General features: G+C 32.9%; 1 non-coding gene across 1 annotated transcript; it reads right to left on the minus strand.

Annotated features, from left to right (window-relative positions):
- Positions 1-14,055: 14,055 nt before the first annotated feature.
- On the minus strand, positions 14,056-14,164 carry LOC135276110 (U6 spliceosomal RNA). The gene has a single exon (XR_010343679.1). It is a non-coding gene; the product is annotated as a U6 spliceosomal RNA (small nuclear RNA).
- Between the last annotated feature and the right edge of the window lie 2,217 nt (positions 14,165-16,381).

Here is a 16,381-nt window from a genome sequence, read left to right on the forward strand (position 1 = left end):
AACATAAAAATCGCCATCCTTGGCTTGCCTTACAATTCATTCTAGTTAGTGTTCCACTACTAGAAAATGACCAAGGGAAAGCTGGCCAAATGTATGAAATATTTGCTTAGATATTTTAATCATCTCCATTTTGCAGACGATAGATAAATCTAAAGATCAAAAATAAACACATAATATATAGAAAGTCAGGCTAAAATCCCTGCTTCCTGTATGCAATACTTGTATTTCATTAATTTGACCACATTATATTTTTTTCTGAAACAAATATGTCAATGCTATAATTTGATGAAGTCAAATACAATGTGTGTTTCATATTTTAATCTGTACAACATTAACATAGTACTTGAAATATAGTGTACTTTACTCAACTATTGGGTAATTGTATGCCTTTATCGCCTGACCTTCAAGTGGAATGTATTTGTTTGTTTCTTCATTCTCATACCCAACTTTTACTCTTTTACTACATGAAGAACCTTTAACATTTTAACTAGTACCATCAAATTAGTCTGATTGTAAAATATTGAAGCTATCTGCCATCTAGGCCACTAGCCGTCAAAACAACTTAGGAGCATAACATTTTTAATTAAAATTTGCATGATGTATATTGGTGATACTTTCCTGAATAAATATTTTCTATTTCAAATAGAAACATTTGGCCTATCATAAATCCTATGTTTGAAAACCATGAAATTGTTGCAACAAATAGATTATTAAAAATAAGGAGTGGTTCATACAATGATTCATATAAAATCAATTTATTTCCATATTTTTTTTCAGCAAAGAAGAATCATACAACACTGATTTATTCATATAAAGAATTGAGGATATTAAAATATAATAGACTTCTGTAAAATTTCATATAAATTTAATTAAAAATTGATGCAAAAGCTTGGAAGAACTAGGATGCTTATTTTTTATTCTGTGTGTTTGTTTAAACATCACTATCAAACTATAACAGTCTTATAGTTTATAATTAAATGATGATTTTTAGTAGATAGTTTAATAGATTATTCAGCTAGTTTGAATTCTAATTCTAATTATTCAGCAGAATATTTTTTAAAATCTTAGTAGAAATTAAAATGTCTGTTAAAATACATGTGGTACTTCTGTAACTTTGTCATTCAAACTTAAAAAAAAATCTGTTCTTTGTGTTATCATAAGCTGTTTTACAAAACAATGCATTGATGTTTCAGTCACCTATTTAAACCTCTTTTAGCTTATTGAACATCACCAAAGGCACCTCTAACATGCTATAAAAATAGAAAAGATATTTCTTTAAAATACCATCCTAGAATAATCAAACTTTGAGCCTAAAAATTTGTCCCAAAGTATGCTTGAGTCTTAACTGGAATAAATATTGGAATGAGAAACATTATTTTTTTGCAGTATGGAAGAATAGTAGTGTACCGTTCAATCTTTATCAAGTTTTTTTGTCGTAATAAATTATCTGCAGATCATATTGGTTTACATGCATGTATTTATAGCTTGGTCATGTGCAGGCTCTGCTGAGGTTCATGAGCTTGCTGCACATGTCTCGCTGACATCATCAATCCTGTCTAATGCAATTTTTTAATGATGCTGTTATTGAGGTATAATGGACATACCATAATTCACTTACTCTTTGGAATTGTACAATTCGATGATTTTTAGTATATTCACAGAGCTGCAAATCCATTACCATTAATTTTAAGATATTTTCATTCTCTAAAAAGGAAATCCTGTACTCATTACCAATCACTCTCCATCCTTCTATGCCCAATCACCAGACCCTAAAAAAAATCTACATTGTGTTTTTAATATTAATAAATACTAATATTATGGACATTTCATACACATAAAATATGTGGCCATTTGTAACTGAGATTTTTCACTTGCAATGTTTCCATGGTTCATCTATGTTATAGGACATTTCAGTACTTCATTCTTCTTTACGAATGAATTATATTTAACTCTGTGTTTGCATGTGTGTGTGTTTGTGTGTACATATCACATTTTATTTATCCATTCCTGAGTTAAAAGAGAAAACACACAAGAAAAATCCAAGGAGTGGATTCACTGGATATACGGTAACTGTGTTTAACCATTTACATTAGGTGGAAAAGTAATTGCGATTTTTGCAATTAAAATATTTAAAAAATTGCAAAATTTGCAATTATCTTTCACCAACCTATCTCAAGCATTTTGAAGTGCTTATACAGTTTTACAACTTGACCAATACAGTTTTACAATTTGACCAATACATATGAAGGCTCCAATTTCCCTACAGTATTTTCTTCTGTTTTTTAACCAATCATCATATAAAATGCATTGCATTATGGTTTAGATTTGCATTTTCCTAATAACTAATTATGTGTAGCATTTTTCCCCTGTTCTTGCTGCCCACTTGTATATCTTCTGTCAAAAAATGTCTACTGAAGTCATTTGCCCATTCATTAATTGAGTTACTGGACACATGTTCTTTGTCCTTTATCAGATACATGATTTACAAACATATTCTCCCTTCTGTGAGTTATTTTCACTCTCCATGTGTTCTTTAAAGCACTACAGTTTTTCATTTAATGAATTTCATTTCATATAATTTTTCTTCTGTTATTTTTTATTTTGGTGTCCTAGCTGAGAAGTATTTGCCAAATCTAAGATGAAGAAGATTTACATTTATGTTTTCTCCAGGGAGATTTACAGTTTTAGCTCTTATATTTAGGTTACTGACACATTTTCAGTTAATTATTTTATGTGGTATGTTGTTGAGGTCAAACTGCATTCTTTAACATGTGGATATCTTGTTCTACCAGAATGATATTTGTAAATTATTTTTCTCCAATTAATTGTCTTGATACCCTGGTAAAAGGAAAATAAAACCATTAATCACAAAATTAAGTGTTTATATCTATCTGTATACCAGAAACACAATGCTTGCCTTAATGTAATTTTTAGTAAATTATAAAATCGGGAAGTGTGAGTCTTCTAACTTTATTTTTCTTACTTAATACGATCTTGAGTATTCAGGACACCTTGTATTTCCATTAAAAAATTAGTATTAGCTTGTCCATTGAATTGACAGTGTAGGTCAATTTGGAGAACATTCTTATTTTGAAAATATTAAATTTTCTAATCTATGAGTTAATGACATCTTTCTATTTCTTCAGACATTCTTTAAATTTTCAGTATTTTTACATTTTTAGTATACAATCTTTCTCTTATTTTGATAATTTATTCCTAGTTATTTATTTTCTTGATCCTACTGTAAATTATACTGTTAACTTAATTTTGGATTATTACTAGTGTATAGAAATGGAGGGCAACTGAATTTCTTCTGACTTTATGTACTATAACCTTGCTGATCTCATTCATTATTTGTAATAGGTTATTTTGTGCATTTCTGGGTATTTTCTATATATAAGATCATATCACAAGCAAATATAGATAACATTACTTCTTAATCACCAATGTAGATACCTACTTTTTCCCCTAGTAGCCCTGGAAAAACTTTCAGCAAATGCTGACAAAAAATGGCAAAAGCAGATATTTTATTTTGTCAATGATACCAATGGAAAATTTTCAGTCTGTCATCATTAGGATGATAATAGTGGCAGGTTTTTTTTTTTTTTTTTTTTTAATTGCATTTTAGGTTTTGGGGTACATGTGAAAAACATGCAAAGTTGTTGCATAGGTGCATTCATGGCAGTGTGATTTGCTGCCTCCCTCCCCCTCACCCATATTTGGCATTTCTCCCCATGCTATCCCTCCCCAACTCCCCCCCCGCTGTCCCCCCCACTCCCCCGCAACAGACCCCAGTGTATAGTGCTCCCCTCCCTGTGTCCATGTGTTCTCCTTGTTCAACACCCGCCTATGAGTGAGAACATGTGGTGTTTGGTTTTGTGTTCTTGTGTCAGTTTGCTGAGAATGATGGTTTCCAGGTTCATCCATGTCCCTACAAAGGACGCGAACTCCTCATTTTTAATGGCTGCATAATATTCCATGGTGTATATGTGCCACATTTTTCCTGTCCAGTCTATCATCGATGGGCATTTGGGTTGGTTCCAGGTCTTTGCTATTGTAAACTGTGCTGCAATGAACATTCGTGTGCATGTGTCCTTATAGCAGAACGATTTATAATCCTTTGGATATATGCCCAATAATGGGATTGCTGGGTCAAATGGAATTTCTATTTCTAGGTCCTTGAGGAATCGCCACACTGTTTTCCACAGTGGTTGAACTAATTTACACTCCCACTAACAGTGTAAAAGTGTTCCTATTTCTCCACATCCTCTCCAGCATCTATTTTCTCCAGATTTTTTAATGATCGCCATTCTAACTGGTGTGAGATGGTATCTCAATGTAGTTTTGATTTGCATTTCTCTAATGACCAGTGATGATGAGCATTTTTTCATATGTTTGTTGGCCTCTTGTATGTCTTCTTTTGTAAAGTATCTGTTCATATCCTTCGCCCATTTTTGAATGGGCTTGTTTGTTTTTTTCTTGTAAATCTTTTTTAGCTCGTTGTAAATTCTGGATATCAGCCCTTTGTCAGATGGGTAGGCTGCAAAAATTTTTTCCCATTCTGTTGGTTGCCGATTCACTCTATTGACTGTTTCTTTTGCCGTGCAGAAGCTGTGGAGTTTGATTGGGTCCCATTTGTCTATTTTGGCATAGCCAAGTCAATTCTAAGCAAAAAGAACAAAGCAGGAGGCATCACACTACCAGACTTCAAACTCCACTACAAGGCTACGGTAATCAAAACAGCATGGTACTGGTACCAAAACAGAGATATAGACTAATGGAACAGAACAGAGGTGTCGGAGGCGACACAACATATCTACAACCACCCGATCTTTGACAAACCTGATAAAAACAAACAATGGGGAAAGGATTCCCTGTTCAATAAGTGGTGTTGGGAAAACTGGCTAACCATATGCAGAAAGCAGAAACTCGACCCCTTCCTGACACCTTACACTAAAATTGACTCCAGATGGATTAAAGACTTAAACATAAGGCCTAACACCATAAAAACACTAGAAGGAAACCTAGGCAAAACCATTCAGGACATAGGCATAGACAAGGACTTTATGACCAAAACACCAAAAGCATTAGTGGCAGGTTTTTATAAATACCCTATATCAGATTGAGAAAGGCCCCTTCGATTTGTATTTTATTGAGTGATCTTTTTTTTCATGAAAGTTTGCTGGAATTTGCCAAATGCTTTTCTGTATTTATTGAGATAATCATGTGAATAAGCCCTTTAATCTATTAGTATGATATATTATATTGATGGCTTTTAAAATATTAGATTAACCTTGCATTCCTGGGTTAAAGCCTCAGGGAGTTAGTTAGGAAACACTCACTTATATTTTACATTTTGGAAGAGTTTACGAAAAACTGTTGTTAATTCTCCTTTAAATGTTTGGTAGAATTTATCAGGAAAGCCATCTGGGCCTTGAGTTTTCTTTGTGAGATTTAAAAAATAACTATTTCTATATTTGTATGTGCATAAATTTATTCATATTTTTAATTTTTAAATGAGTTTTTGTAGTTTATATGTTTCTATGAATTTGTCCATTTTATCTTATCTACTTTTTGTATTAAACTGTTCAAAGTATTATTATATTGTCCTATTTACTATTCTAAGGTCAAGTGATGTCCCCTCTTTCATTCTTGACTTTAATCATTTTATTCTTTTCTCTTGTTTTTCTTGGTCAATTTAGCTTAAGTTTTATTAGTTTTGGTTTCACTGATGTTCTCTCACATATTTCTATTCTCTATTTCGTGTATTTCTGTTCTGACATTTATTATTTTCTCTTTATGCTGTACTTGGGTTTTACTTTTTCTTCCTTAATGCTTTGTATGGTGGAATGTTAAGTTACTGATTTGAGGTTATCTTTTTTAATACTGGCATTGAAAGCCTTAATTTTTATTTTGAGCATTGCTTTAGCTTCATCCTGTAAGATTTGGTGTGTATTTTTGTTTTCATTAATCTCGAAAATTGCTATAATTTCCCCAGTGATTTCTTCTTTGATTCATTGGTTATTTAGGAATACGCTGTTTCATTTTTAGATATTTGGGGAATTCACAAATTTTTTTCTGTTACTAACTTCTAATTTCTTTTCTTTTTAGTCAGAGAGAGTGTGTACAATTTTAAACTTTTTAAATTCCTTGAGAGTTGTTATAATAGTCTTACACACATTATATCCTGAGAAATGTGACACGTGCACTAAAGAAAAATCTTGGAGTCTTGCTGCTGTTGGGTGGAGTGTTCTTTATCCGTAAGGCCGTTTGTTTACAGTGTTATTCACATCATGTATTTCCTTGTTGATATTCTGCCTTGTTCTGCTTGTCATTAAAAATGGGATTTGGTATTTTAAAACAATTATTTTTTTTTCCACTTTCTTCTTGTTTAGTTAATTCCCCTGATTCATTACGACATTATGTATTCTTTCTCATATGTGGTCACTGGAAATTGATTCAATTAGTACATTGTTTTAACAATGTTTAGACAGAGAGTTCCTTAAATGCCTTAAAGCTGTATGTCTCCTGGCCTTATTCAAATATGTATGTGTGTGTGTGTGTACGTATGCATGCATTTCTGGCTCATCTTTAACACTCCAGCAGTTTTTAATTGCCTTACTTTTCATTCCCTGGTGTATAGACCATTGATCATAGCCACAGATGATATTCTGCACATTCTCAGGTATTTGTCATGCACACAGCCCTGCACACATACGTGGCCTTCTAGATTGTCAGGAAAGTGTCTGGGTATTTTTAAGTCCCCATATGCCCATAGCTGTTTCCAGATTTTCTTTATAAATGTTTATGATTGCCTCTGATTTTTTTTTAGATGGATTCCCAGGAAATAGGGCTGTTCACACTAAATAATTTCTGAGTTAGGTCAGCTAAAGACAGTCCTGTGAATAGAAAATTTCCAGAAAACTTCCAGATAAACCAAATGGTGACAGTTTATTAGCTATAGTGATATGTGAGTAGTTCCAACTGTTACATCTCTTTAGTGATAGCTAGGGTGCTCAGTTTTACAATTACTCTGTTTTTGAGATGGTTGGTTTCAAGACTATCAGGGAACTGGGTAGGGGAGGGTGGAGAATGGCATGGGGCAAGACAGCATATCATAAAACTTGCTGTTGTTTTAAAGAATCAGCACTTTTTAAAAAATAAATATTTCTCAGATTGTTACAAACATTTGAGTAATTTCCAGAGTTTTAAAAAACGTGGATGTTGACATATTGTTTGCCAGAATTCTTATTGCTTTTACAGAAGAGAATATTTCTGGAAGTTCTTATTTTAGTCTGAAAAAGTACTTCCTATAATACATTATTAAACATGTTAACTTCTCATAAACACAACATAAATGCAATATATTGGCTGCACATAATGATTAATGGTATAGAAAATTATCAAGAACTTTCTCTCTATCTTTCTCTCTGTCTCTTGCCCCCTACGCTCACTCCCACCCATCCACTGAACTCATGAAAACATTTCTGTACTTTTCAGAGTTTAAAATGGCCACAAATAGAAAAAGATAATGGATAAGACATGCTTCTATTTGCACTGTAGTTGTTTAGTTACTTAATGTAGTCTTTTTTTAATCCAAATAACTTACAATTTCCAAGTGAAATGTGTGTGTCTTTATATTTTTTACAGCATATACATTTGAAACATATTGAAGATATGTATAATTGACACACAGACACACACAAATGTGTATATATATATGTGTGTGTTTATACATATATACAGATAGCAATATGGATCAACATATATACACTTTAAGATTTATATGTATGTATTTCTATGTGTGGATATACCCATTTACCCATATATCTCGTATCAGTATCTACTTTCATTAAGTGTAACTCTCTGTTTTCAATGTGTTTCTAACAAAAAGTATGACCCAATAAATATAGTAGATTAATTTTCAAATTTGGTAACATTTCAGGGTTACTAAACATTTACTGTAACATTTTATTATCAGCTTAATATAAAAATATTGAGCATAAAAGAGGACTTTGTCTATTTCTGATAATTATGTTTATTGTAACACGACTGTAAACTATCTCCAAGAAATTAATTTGTGGCAGAAACTCTATAATCTTATTTAACACTTTTATCTATGTACAGATTAGGTCCAGATTGTCATTAATTTATGAAAAACTTACATCTGGCCTACTAAGGAAGGGGCATTGTTCTAAAATAAATTATATGTTTTAAGCAATTTATTTATCCCAATATATCTATGAGAAGTGCGCTAGTATCATTCCTGTTTATAGGAGCAAATTTTACATTGTAATATTTTTATGTTACCTGCCCATCACCACACTAGCATGTAAAGTGTTGTTCATAATAATTTCCAATAAGGAAAAATTATAACTCTTGCAAATATCAAAAGATTACATGTCAAATGTATTATTTAACTCATTAATGTGGATTCAGTAAAATGTCAGATCCTGTCAACAAGCATTTGAGATACTAGATATTTGTAGGCTATTTAATAAAAGAGTTAAATAAATTTTGCTGCCTTAATCAACTGCTTAATATCCTACAGAGCTATAAGTCATAATATTTAGGAATGTATTTTCCACCAGACAGAATTTATTTTAGTCTTCATTAGACAAATTTTTATAAGTTAACCTATGTCCCTATGAGTTTATAAAAGCCTTGCCAACCGCAAGGTAATTAGCAATACTAAATTCATCCCTGCCACACTTATAACAATAATTAAATGAAAAATATTGCCAAACGAGTGTATGTATAAAGAAATATATATTTAGGTGTTTCCACTCTATTAAATGTAACACTTAATATCTACAATTGTGAGGTAAATATACTGTCAAATCTACATGTTCTCAAGTTGGCTAACATCCCACAAAATAAATTATTTGCAATATTCTCCAGGATTTAGAAGTCATTAAAATAGCCTTAATTTGCATTACATAAAGCTTGAAGTCTCTTGTAAATTCAGTTTTGAAGTTTATTTGCCACTTATAAAGTAAAATATTTTGATTTTTTCCTTAATAAACCAGTATTTTGATCATTTTATTTATTACTGTTAAAAGTGTCTTTGTTGTACTCTCTTTTATAAAATGGTAGTCATTTCTTGAAGATGAAGTGAAAGACTTGTCTTCCTGACATCAGTGTCTATAAAAATAAGATATCAAATGAAGACTAAATACTACCTTTCCCTGTGTTTGTGTTTGTCCTTTTGTAATTGGAGACAACTATGTCCATCTGTTCAGATGCAGCTTATTCTTTAAATATCTCCATTTGTTACTAACAGTTAGAAAGACAAGGAATAGTCCCATTGAATGTAATCAATATTTAATTTGATCTACATTGATTTTTTTTTTAACCACAGTCTCCATATTTTTCTATGTTCTTTTCCGTCTGCCCTGAAAATAACAACCTCATGCCCTGTAGGGCTCACATATGTTCTCTTGCATGCTCAGTTTCTGTTCCTATTTCTTTTCTAGTTTTTATAACTGTCCTGAACCCATTGGTTTCTCATAGAATCTTCTTGTTCCGTTCCTAGATCCTTGCAATGTGACTTTTGTCTCTACAATTTTCTGGACAATTTTTAGTATTCCAATATTATTTTCTTAACTGTTGACAGTTTTAAGGCGGTTGATAATTTTTTTTTTTTTGAGACAGATAATTTTTGTTTTTTGAGACAGATAATTTTTTTTTTTTTTGCCCTCTGTCACTTAGGTTGGAGTGCAGTAGCACAGTCTAGGCTCACTGCAAGATCAACCTCCAGGGCTCAAGTGATCCCTAAGTAGCTGGAATCATAGGCATGTATCACCGTGCCTGGCCACTGATTTTTTTATATTTGGCTACTGAGACATTTCTTTTACAGATTGTCCTTTTTAAGTAGTTTCCTATTAGTTTATTTCTTTAAAAATTATTTTATTTTACTTTTTATTGGACATCCTTTGTGTCTAGCTGGTCTTTAGGGTTCTTGTTTCAAAATTCTTCCTTTCTAATATATACTGACTCTAAAATAAATTGAATCCTCACTCTGGGCTTCATCAGAGGGTGAGGGGATTTGAATGAATTAATTTAAAAAAATATCAGTAAGTAACAAATTATTCAAAAAATTACAACAAAAATCTGAAATTACTTTGGGATTACTCCTCCAGATTAATTAGTTTCTAATGTTTCACAGTTTGAGATTATAGGCTAAGCATTAAAGAATTAAGCTAGGCACAAAATTCAAAATAGAGTTATTAATCGATTATCATCATGAAGTCTGTTAAGTGACACATATGAATCCTGACTATGTCTAAGGACTTTGCAGGTTTGGTATTTTAAGTATTACACTCAGTTCAAGAAATTACTTTCCCAACGGTACAAAATCCTTAGTTATCTCTCAAGACTTAAGGTAGCTCTTTAGTCCTGGTTATAATCTTTAAACATATATTTTATATGATATCTCCCATCTCAAATGAATATTAGCACAAGGAAATTGAATCAACTGACTAAGCCAGAGATCAGCATTTGGAAATCATATTTTTAAGAGTCATATATAATTAGATTTTTTTTTTAATGTTTTATGTCAATGTATTTTTATTATTCTGTTTTCCCATTACCAGTCTACATATTTCATTAATTTTCATTCATCCTTCATGATTTTTTTCTTTGACAATTTATTAAATATGTGAATTCATATTGATATGGGAGGGGGGCAGGAAAGTGCTGGGTAGAGAAGGCAGGTCCCCGGCTAGGGTTCCACCCCACGGACCAAGGTGAGGACAGGCACTCCTGCTTTCACGCCTAAATGTTGCATTTTCCAAGACCACCCTGGCCCACCATGCACCATACTGGGCCTCTAAAAACCTGAGACCTTGGCGGGCAGACACGCAGGAGGCCAAAGATCCAGAGAAGCGCAACAGTGGAAGACTACACAAGCGCTGGACGCGAGAGGATGTGGAGGGAGCTGACCGGGAGCAGGCAGGTGGAAGAGCACACTGTCAGATGTGGAAAGCAGGCAGGCCACCCACCAGCAGGACGAGACGGAGGTTGGTGGGGCCAATCGCAGAGCGGCCCAACTCCAGAGGAAAACCATCTCCCTTCTGGCTCCCCCATCGGTGAAGAGCTACTGCCACTCAATGAATCTGCGCACTCATTCTCCAAGCCCACGTGTGATCCGATTCTTCCGGTACACCAAGCAAGAACCCCAGATACAGAAATCCCTCTGTCCTTGCGACAAGGTAGTGGGTCTAATTGAGTTGGTTAACCCAAGCCGCCTGTAGACGGCAAACTAAAAGAGCACCCTATAACACACGCCCACTGGGGCTTCAGGAGCCGTACACATTCACCCCTAGGCACTGCCATGGTGTTCGAGCCCCCAACCCGTCCATCTGTATGCTCGCCTACAGGTTTGAGCAGCGGGGCACTGAAGAAGGGAACCATTCCCAACACCATATGCCCTGTGAGGGGAACCAGGGAATCTTTCCTGCTTCAATAAATAGCAATTAGAACTTTCAATTAGATTAAAAATTGGGTGCATTTCAAATACACAAAATCCGTTCAGTTGGATGGAGTATATGACAATAATTAGTCCTGATTTTAATGGCAGAGGAGATGACAAAACAGCATTAGTGGTAGAAGACTATTATGGCATTTTCCATGTGACATTATCCTAAGTGTAAATAAAAGAAACAATGTAATGACCTAAAGAAAGCTATGTAGCTAATACTAATTTAAAATAACTAATTTAAAAATGAAAAAAATAACTGATGTATGAAAAGTGGTCTATGTATGTTAGATAGAAGTTTTCATATGTTTAGTTTTTGGATAATTTAAACCATTTCGGATGCTATAGAGGGTACTCAGTGGAAATAAGAAAAAAATTTGCAAATTAAAATAGAAGATTATTCCACAGATAAAGAAAATATTCAGTTTTCTATTAGAGCTGGGCCACAATAGACACATAACTAACTCAACTTTATTATTTAATTGTTCTGTAATATATTTTATGAATTTGGTAATAAGCACATATTATTTGCTAAAAGAAGAGAGTATGGAAAAATCAATTTACCTATCACATTTTTAGCATTTTGTTCAATATAAATATTATTTAAAATATCTTATAGTAAAAGCTAATTCATAAGAAAGCAGAGGAAATTAAACAAACAATAACAACAAAAAAACACTTTTCATTCTAAGTAGGAAAATTTTGCTTACTAAATCTTCTCACAAAACTCATTAGCATGTTAAATCTCTGAGTAGCGTGTGATGTGAAATTTTTCGACTCTCCATAACTCAATGGTATCAGATAGGGTACTTCCACAATCCCAAAACCCGAAAAGGAAAATGTAACATATTTTGGAAACCCTGATATAAAGATTAGCAGTGTTTCTCTTACTATATTTGATAGTAATGCAATATTTGTTATGCTATGTTTTAGATTTTTAAAAAACTATTATTATTACTGTTTTTAGTTTTGGGGTACATGTGCAGGATGTGCAGGTATGTTATATAGGCAAACATGTGCCATAGTGGTTTACTGCACCTGTCAACCCATCACCTAGGTATTAAGTTCAACATGCATTAGCCATCCTTTCTAATACTCTTCCTCCCCTGAATCCACCCAACAACAAGCCCCAGTGAGTGTTGTTCCCCTTCTTGTGTCTATGTGATCCCATCCTTTAGCTTCCACTTCTAAGTGAGAACATAGGGTGTTTGGTTTTCTATTCCTACATTAGTTTGCTGAGCATAATGGCTTCCAGCTTTTTCCATGTCTCTGAAAAAGACATGATCTCTTTTCTTTTAATGGATGCATAGATTCCATAGTGTACATGTACCACATTTTCTTATACCAGTCTATCATTAATAGGCATTTGGGTTGATTCAATGTCCTTGCTATTGTGAATAGTACTGTAATGAACATATGTGTGCATGTGTCTTTGTAATAGAATGCTTTATATTCCTTTGGGTATATTACTCAGTAATGAGATTGCTGGGTCAAATGATATTTCTGTTTCTAGCTCTTTGAAGAATAACCACACTGTCTTCCACAGTGGTTGAACTAATTTACATTTCCACCTACAGTATAAAAGTTCCTATTTCTCCACAACCTTGCTGCCATCTGTTGTTTCTTGACTTTTTAATAATGGCCATTCTGGCTGCCGTGAGATGATATATCACTGTGGTTTTGATTTGCATTTCTCTAATGAAATGTTGAGGGTTTTTTTATATATGTTTGTTGGCTGCATGAATGTTTTCTTTTGAGAAGTGTCCATTCATGTCTTTCACCCGCTTTTTAATGGGGTTGTTTCTTTTTTTCTTGTAAATTTGTTTGAGTTCCTTGTAGATTCTGCATATTAAACCTTTGTTGAATAGATAGATAGCAAAAATTTTCTCCCACTCTAGGTTGCCTGTTCAATCTGATGATACTTCTTTTGCTGTGTAGAAGCTCTTATTAGATCCCATTTGTCAATTTTTGCTTTTTTTTTTCAATTGTTTTTGGCAATTTCATCATGATATCTTTGCTTGTGCCTATGTCCTGAATGGTATTGCCTAGATTTTCTTCTAGGATTTTTTAAAGTTTTGGGTTTTACATTTAAGTATTTAATTCACCTTGAGTTAATTTTTGTATTAGATGTGAGGAAGAGGTCCAGTTTCAATTTTCTCCAAATAGATAAACAGTTATCCTAGCACCATTTGTCGAATAGGAAATTCTTTCCCCATTGCTTGTTTTTGTCAGGTTTGTTGAAGATCAGATGGTTGTGGATGTGCAATCTTATTTCTGAGTTCTCTATTCTGTTCCATTGGTCTATGTGTCTGTTTTTGTACCAGTACCAGGCTGTTTTTCTCATTTTAGCCTTATAGTATAATTCGAAGTCCAGTAAGGTGAAGCCTCCAAATTTGTTCTTTTTGGTTAAGATTGTCTTGGCTATATGAGCTCTTTTGGTTCCATATGAATTTTTAAATAGTTTTTATGAATTTTAAAATAGTTTATAATTTTGTGAAGAATGTAAATGGTAGTTTAATAGGAATAACATTAAATCTCTAAATTAGTTTTGGTATTATGGCCATTTTCATGATATTGAAAAATAGGGAAACTTCACAAATGTGCATGCCATCCTTGTTCAGGGGCCACGCTAATCTTATCTGTATCATTCCAATTTTAATATATATATGCTGCCTAAGTAAGCATGTTATGTGATTTTTGTCTGATTATTTTAATAATGTCTTTCAGTAAATATTTCTTATATCATTATTTTAATGCTTAAAAATACATACTGCTGTTCATATTTTAACACGTACAATCCAGTATTCTGCAATTTAATGCATAATAGGTTTTACATCTTTATAATGGCGTGTGTGGTCATATCTAGTATATTTCATATATTTTCTTAAAAAGCAGATGCAGAGCCTTGAATTAATTGTGCATCCCAGTCCTTTGCTCATTATCACATAACCCCCATTAAGGTCCCTTTGGCTATTATAATTTCCCAGTATCCCTGTGGTTGACTAGTCTTTCTTCCACCACTCCCACTCCCCTTATAGAAAGTAATTAAATATGTTTACTGTACTTTATTTTATGTGTACATGTTTTAGTAAAATGTTTTGGGACTGTGCATATACTTTGTACTTATGAAAACTGTGCTGTATGTATCATTCTTTTTTCACTTGATGATGTGTTTTTAAGATGCATATATGTTACTAAGGTAGCCCATTTCCATAGCAGCTTACTATGATGTTCACTTGTCACTGTTAGCATCCACTGCACTCTATCTGTCCACTCTTCCTGGGATAGCCACCTTGCTAGACTCAAGTCTCAGTCTCCAAACCAAGGAGTATCAAGTGATACCCTCAGGTGGAATCCTATAAAAGTATATTTGGGTTGTACTCCCAGGAGAAGACATGTTTACTATTTTCTTGTAAAAAGTTCCAAGATTTGGAGTTACTGAGACCAAGAATATGCAAGTTTTAAGTCTTTAATATATATTATAATATTCCTGCAAATGCAAACTGATTCAAACTTCTCTAATAATATATAGACATTCACACTCCTAATGATACTAAATATGATTACTATTTTAAAATGTGGATTTTATAGTGATAAAATTAACTTGTTTTAATATTGTGTCTTTTATATGTGATTTTGAATAATTTTTATGATTAAAACAGCAAGTAGTATTTTTATATTGTGAATCAGTTATCTATAAACTTTGCCTATTTTTTTCTGGGGGTATATAGTATTTTATTATTTTTCATTTATTTGTAAAAATGCTATATTTTTGAGACTGTAACTCTCATATATTTATATATAAGTTGATTTTGAACTTAATATAGGATTTATGTGTGTGTGTTTTGTTTAATTAAGTTATCAATTTATTTATTTATTTATTTTTGAGGCAGAGTCTCACTCTGTTGCCAGGTGCCAGGCTGGAGTGCAGTGGCACAATCTCGGCTTACTGCAACCTCCGCCTCCCAAGTTCAAGCAATTCTTCTGCCTCAGCCTCCGAAGTAGCTGGGACTACAGGCGCATGCCACCACGCCCAACTAATTTTCGTATTTTTAGTAGAGATGGGGTTTCAGCATGTTGGCCTGGATGGTCTCGATCTCCTGACCTCGTGATCCGCCCACCTCGGCCTCTCAAAGTGCTGGGATTACAGGCTTGAGCCACCGCGCCCGGCCTAAGTTATCAATTTTTGAAGATTTATGTCTTTATCAATGTACCTAAATACAATACATTTTTAAGTAATATATACATATTTACCAGTCTTCTAAAAACATAAACAATAAATCACTATAGAATTATATTTGATGTAGGTATCTAGGTTACTTCTTTTCTAAAGACATATTTTTTTAATTATAGTTTATTAAACATGGATCCTAAATAAAGGTATGTTTTTCTTTGGTCTTCTAGTATCAAAATATTTAAATTACCCTACTTTTATATATGCAATATATAACATTGTACTGTAGAATGTAATGTACTTCCTTGAAAGCAATATACTATAGAAAAGACTTTCTCATATTATTAGAAAACTTTCTGCTTCAATTTTCTATGGTATGTATGTTGAAAGATTAATATTGGATTATTTCATATGCATGGACAAAAATCGTATATTTTGGCTTTATTTTCTAATTTTAATATCTAGCACACTATTTGACAATGTGTATTTGATAGCATGTTGTATAAGAACATTTAATCAATTGACATGTAATCCATTTTACTAATATAATGCAACGATCATGCACAATACATTATCCTGGAATTAAGTAATTGAGGTAGAAAGTTGACAGATACCTAAGGTTCAGAACTTGGTGGGCATTAGATTTATTCCGCATAAAGAAAAAATTTTTGAGGTTTGAATAGGTAATAATTGAATTTATTAATAAAATGTGACATGCTCTGATTTCC

Source organism: Aotus nancymaae, unplaced genomic scaffold, assembly GCF_030222135.1.
Source record: "Aotus nancymaae isolate 86718 unplaced genomic scaffold, 86718_ANA_hifiasm-v0.15.2.pri h1tg000020l, whole genome shotgun sequence".
Classification (NCBI taxonomy): domain Eukaryota; kingdom Metazoa; phylum Chordata; class Mammalia; order Primates; family Aotidae; genus Aotus; species Aotus nancymaae.